The sequence below is a fragment of the Piliocolobus tephrosceles genome, unplaced genomic scaffold (assembly GCF_002776525.5).
Source record: "Piliocolobus tephrosceles isolate RC106 unplaced genomic scaffold, ASM277652v3 unscaffolded_26645, whole genome shotgun sequence".
NCBI classification, from domain to species: domain Eukaryota; kingdom Metazoa; phylum Chordata; class Mammalia; order Primates; family Cercopithecidae; genus Piliocolobus; species Piliocolobus tephrosceles.
In genome coordinates this window covers 1,356-7,424 of record NW_022309471.1, presented here as the reverse complement: position 1 = coordinate 7,424, position 6,069 = coordinate 1,356, and the positions used below count along the sequence as shown (strand labels likewise).

The 6,069-nt window shown below is 43.3% G+C and overlaps 1 pseudogene across 1 annotated transcript; it reads left to right on the top strand.

The window, feature by feature from the left end:
* The first annotated feature begins 221 nt into the window (after window positions 1-221).
* Window positions 222-5,555, top strand: LOC113221643 (annotated as a pseudogene). The gene is made up of 4 exons (XR_003307986.2): window positions 222-388; window positions 1,241-1,337; window positions 2,435-2,639; window positions 4,615-5,555. The product of XR_003307986.2 is annotated as a HEAT repeat-containing protein 6-like (transcript).
* The last annotated feature ends 514 nt before the right edge of the window (window positions 5,556-6,069 follow it).

Sequence of the window (6,069 nt, the reverse complement as noted above, 5' to 3'; positions counted from 1 at the left end):
TTGTATTTTTAGTAGAGACGGGGTTTCACCGTGTTAGCCAGGATGGTCTCGATCTCCTGACCTCGTGATCCGCCCGTCTCGGCCTCCCAAAGTGCTGGGATTACAGGCTAGAGCCACCGCGCCCGGCCTGAGTAGATGTATTTTTATTTCCAAGTAGAAATTTGCGTGAAGGCTTATAGCTTTATCTGAAAATAAGTTTGAGAATTTCAAAGGTAGCAACTTGACCTGCTAAAGTAATGGCAGTGTTTTGTTTTGTCTTACAGGATGTCATATTTGTTGCAGACACAGCAAATGCAATATCGATGTCACTTGAAGACAAGTCTCTGAATGTTCGAGCCAAAGCAGCCTGGTCCCTGGGCAACCTGACAGACACTCTGATTGTCAACATGTAGGTGACTCACCTTGCTTTCCCCAGCTGACTTCTGAGACTGAGGGCCCAAGAGAATGTCCTCGATCCCTACCGTGAAAGAATCAGCAGTAGTTCCCGCTTATTATCCCGCTTCCTGCTTTGGTTTTTTTTGATATTCTTTCAGAAAATGAAATAAGCTGTTCTTAATATATATTAGGAATACATTAAGACATATATGTATTAAAAATACTGTATACCGATATAAGTAATATGTCCACATTATAGAAAACATAAAAGCAAAACCTTAGTAATGGTTACTGTACTTTTAAAATGCATTTTAAAAAATTTCTTAAACTGGTATGTTCACAGGCTAAAAAAAAGCCAAACAGTACAAAGTAGCATTCAGTATGCAGCCTGTCTTCTACCCTGACACCTTAGTTCCCCTCCCCAGAGGTAGCTGGTTATTCACGTGCAAGTGTCCTGCTTTTTGTCACTTCACCATCTAAGCAACATGTAACATGTGTAAGCATTCTCTTTTATTATTGCCTTGTTAGAATTCCTTATTTATGATTACATAATTATCACTGTGTGATGATTAACCATTTTTCTATTACTGAGCATTTGTTTTAGACTTTAGGCTTGTAGTCTTTTATATTCAGTGAATATTTTTGTGCATGAAATCTGCATTTTGAGATTTTTTTTGGAGACATTCCTAGGTGGGGAAGTATTGGGTCAAAATATATATACTGTAAGTTTCTTGATACAATCTAAGCAGATCTGTTAAACTGTTTTCCTAAACTTTTATGCTTATACTAAGTGAATATATTTCTATATGTATATATTTAAGTGTATTTACCTTTTAACATGTGTTGCCTGCTTTGGGTGGAACAGGGAAACACCAGACCCAAGTTTCCAGGAAGAGTTCTCTGGTCTCCTGCTCTTGAAAATGTTACGATCAGCTATAGAAGCATCCAAGGATAAAGACAAGGTAGACTCACAACAAAACCCAGTATCTCCCAAACAGATACTTACTGTATTATAGCTGCAGTGTGGTAGTTTAGTGTGGCTTGATGCTCCTCAGACTATCCCACCAAATGTACTCCTGTTCAAAGGAGACTGAGGGTGTGCTCAGGGTATAAACGGCCCATTCCACACATGTACGGTTTCTTTACTGTCTCCTGCCTCCTGCAAAATATCAGTGCCCATTGTAATACTACATGACATATTCAGGTTCCTTTTAAAATTAACTTTTTTTTAATTTCCCCCCCCAGAAACAAATTTAAGTAGAATTGGCAAGTCAGAAAAAGAATGAGTAGCTCTTGGCTTTGAATATTACCTGTTCAACTAATACGTTGAAAAAGCACAGGTCTGGGCTTTAGGTCAGACATACATTGATTCAAGCCCTGGCTTGCCCTTTAGTAGCGGGGTGACTTTGGTATATTATGTAACTTCTCTGAAGGTCAGCTCCTCACCTGTACCATGGAAGTGATATACCTCACCGGATATGAAGATGCCTTATGTTAAAGCACCTAGCACAATACCTGACCCATTCCATGTGCTCACTTTAATACTACTTCTGAAAATCTGGTAATCACCCAGGAAGCCCTGCCTCAGAGTAATTCAATCAGAAATTCTGAGGTTAGGGCCTGCAAATTGGTTTTAAAATAAAAGGAAAACCCTCCCCAAATGATTCTGGTAGGCTGCAGAGGTTGAGACTCTAGTCTAGTAGAAAAGTATTGGACTGGAATTATGGAACCTAGCTTCTCCTCGTCATCTTGCTGTCAACCAGCCTTGTCCTGTAGTCCCCGGTCCTTCTACTCCGTCTCAGTAAAACAAGGAAGATGGCCCTCTCTGAGGTCCTGTCTAGCACTAAATAAAACAAATAAATAAATAATCAGAGAGAGGAGTTTTGTAGAACTTCACCGTTCTGATGGCTCAGGACGTTAACCAGAGCAGACCTTGTGAGTTCCAAGGACTTGCTTTAAGAAGTCGAGGACCTCCTGGGTTTTCTTAAGGCTGAAATTAGACTTTTGAAAACATCTCTTTGGCAAAACAGATTTCTAAAGCGTTTACATTTTTTTCTAGGTAAAGAGCAATGCAGTCCGGGCCCTTGGAAATTTGCTTCCTTTTCTGCAACCCTCTCATATAGAAAAACCCACATTTGCAGAAATAATTGAGGAGTCTATCCAGGCCCTAATCTCTACTGTTCTAACAGAAGCTGCCATGAGAGTCTGATGGAATGCTTGTTATGCAATGGGAAATGTATTTAAAAATCCTGCCCTTCCATTAGGTAAGAAAGTTTCCCTTCACTCCCTGGTGGAAAGCCTCTTGGGACAATACACACCAATCTACATTGTTGTTAAAGATGTTTGTCACATGTTATTTATCACAGTATGAGGAAAAAATGGAGACGTACTGAAAACAAGTTTAGGAGAACATTGAAATACATCATTACCTATACAATGGGATATATAATGGGATATTTTGTTGCCATTTAAAATTACTTACAAGAATTTTATAATCTGGAAAAATACTTCTGATGTTACACAAATGAAAGCAGGTATTAAATCATTTCTACAGAATGACCTCAATCGATGGGTAGGAAAAAGACCGAAAGGAAATTGGACCAATTATTAACAGTGATTGCCTCTGGTTGAGTAGGATTTTTTCTGTTTTCATTTTCTCAGTTGTCTACAATAAGCATATATTGTTTTAATGGTCAAGAAAAAAGGAAGGAAACAAAACTGGAATGAGAGGGGATATAAACTGGAAATCCCCTGTGAGCTGTGTACAGAAGTGGATGCCATTAATAAATGTAAGGAGGGCATCTGTCTCTAAGTAGTGGCATGCCATCCACCTTGATATGTCATTCAGGACCAGTAGCTGCTTAGGTGTGTGGATCGGAGCCTCCAAACCTCGCTCACTTTGAATGCCAGTGTTCACTTTATTGCATCTCTCTCTCTCAGAAGATTTGAGACCTAAGGATGTGTTCCTGGAGAGGAGCTCATGCATCAAGTGAGGGAAGTCTGGCTCTGCTCCCCTTTATTGCCCAGAGTGTCCAGGCCGACCAGTCAGCTGGGAGCAGGTGGAGAAGTAGCCTCCTGGCTTCTTCCACTGAGAAGTCACCTAAGGGGGACCTTTGGGGTTGGAGCTCATTGAGGTGGATGTCCGCCTTCTGGAGAGCCAAGAAGTCCTTGACACGAGGGCACCTCAGTGGTGGTTGGCTTCTACCTGCCTTCCTGTATGGCCCTTGCCCTCAGCCTACTAGAGAGAGAAGTTGACCCGTGTGACTTAGAGGGAAAGGGAAGCTCCAAAGAGGCAGGAAGTTTGAGAACTAGAAAGCATCCAGGAGCAGAGCTATCAAGAGCCACATAAGAAAAGGGAGCCAGAAACTGATAAGGAACTCTTGACGGGTCAGATTGTGAGTGTCTTGTAGGTCTAGCAGTGGCCCATTGTCCATGGCAGTGGCATCCACCAAATGGAAAGGGCCTGCTTGCCTGTCTTTGGAGGCAACAGAGAAGCCGGGAAGGGCTGGGAGAGTTAAGAGAAGCTGCATTCTACTCTGTCACCCATCTTGAGGAGTAAGGACACCCCAAAATGGAGTGGGTAGCAGTAGCTCTGGTAAGGAGGAAAGCAGGCTGATTTCCTAGGGCCTACAGGTATAGAGAAAGAATAGAAATCTGGACGTCTTATTCTTGAAACTGTAAGTTTTCTTTTTCTTTGCAATAATAAAATGCATGACTTGCTATGGCCAGAAGAGTGTCTGGATGCTGTTGCAAGTGAGGAAATAATTCTTTTTGCTAGCATGAACAGGACTGCCACATGCAGTGTGTACTTTGCACACAGCTCAGAAGTGCCCAACTGAGAGGACAGGTGGGGTTGCAATTCAGTCCATGCTCTGCCCACTGTCTCTAAGTCATGGCATGCTACTTAGAGTAGCAAGCCATACCCCATGGGACAGAATCCTCCCAGAGAAGAAGCCTTTTTCTGAGTTACCAAAGGCCCTATATCAGGTAGCAGAGGCTCTAAGCAGGTCACAGGCTGAGGTAGGCAAAGAGGGAGGTTTGGGGATTGGCACCTGGCCACTTACCTAGGATCCTACAGTCAGTCACCACCGTTGTCTTACAGGGTGATTGTGAGAATGAAGTGAACACATAAAATGAGTGTTTTGGGCACTAGTGTTGATGCTTCCTTCCGCCACTCTCCCTCTCACCCCACCTAGTTCTAAGCCTGCATTTGTTTTAGTGACTGTGGATTCTTTCTAGGGACAGCCCCATGGACTCCCAGGCTATAGTGCCCTGACATCGGTCGTGACATCGTGCAAGAACTTCAAAGTGCGCATCAGATCTGCCGCTGCCCTTTCCGTCCCGGGGAAGAGAGAGCAGTATGGGTCTGTTGAACAGTATGCTCGGATCTGGAATGCATTGGTCACCGCCTTACAGAAGAGCGAAGACACCACCGACTTTTTGGAATTCAAGTACTGTGCCAGCCTGCGGACCCAAATCTGCCAGGCACTGATTCACCTCTTGAGCTTGGCCAGTGCCTCAGACCTCCCTTGTATCAAAGAAATCCTTGAACTGAATGGGAATATGGTCCAGTCCTATATCCTACAGTTTTTAAAATCTGGAGCAGAGGGAGATGACACTGGAGCACCTCACAGCCCACAGGAAACAGACCAGATGGTCAGAATGGCCCTTAAGCACATGGGCAGCATCCAGGCACCAGCTGGAGACACAGCCAGAAGGGCCATCATGGGCTTTTTAGAAGAGATCCTGGCCATTTGTTTTGACTCATCTGGATCACAAGGGGCACTCCCAGGGTTAACCAATCAGTGAGGATCCCACCATACTTTCTAGGTATCGAAGGTAGCAGTAGGAAGACCTGAGCTTGAGCATAAGATCTGTGGGATTTCATCCTAGGAGCAGAAACAATCCATTCACTATTCATTTAGAATGACTTAGCAGCAATTTAAATTTTCACAGAGGGCTCAACCACCTTTGGAGTGGCTCCATGACACTGGCCATGGTCAGGGTTGTTGGAACGTCTGACCTGTGCATTCAGGAGCCGAGGAGTCAGGTTGTAATATGAGCTAAGCAGACAGGGCTTTGAGGGCATTTAGTCTCAGAAAAAAAAAAAGTAGAAGGATTTAGGAATTAGAATTTTATATATTGTATCTGTAGTTTTGTAATAAACTAAAGAAGAATTATGTGTCCACAATCTCCTGTTGTTACCAAGTTGTATTTCTGGCAAGCTGCAAGCAGAGCTGCAGTGCAGCCGGTTTGTACTGGCACAGCTGCCCAGGATGCGAGGAGACTGACAGTTCCTCACAGCTGATGAGGAGCTGCTGCTCTGAGCTTCTGGAGTGTCCGTGCTCCCCCGACCGCCTTCCCTGCCGCACCTCCCCACAATCCAATAACCAGAGTTACCTCCCAGCAAGCAGGGCCCTCTAACCTAGGCCACAACATCGACTTCTACCTAACTTTCCTGATGCCCTTTAGTAGAATGTGATCCCACACACGAAATTTATAGTTGTTTTGCCATCTTTTATAATTTGTGCCTTTAAGAAAAGATCGTTTGATTAATCTAGTTGGTTACAAAGAGGGGTTTCCAATTATATTTTGCTAATGCCCCAAAAGTTATGAAAGTAATTTCTACTGAATATGTATAGTTAAATTTTGCATTTCCCTATTGAGCACCGACGATTTATTGGAATTGATTTC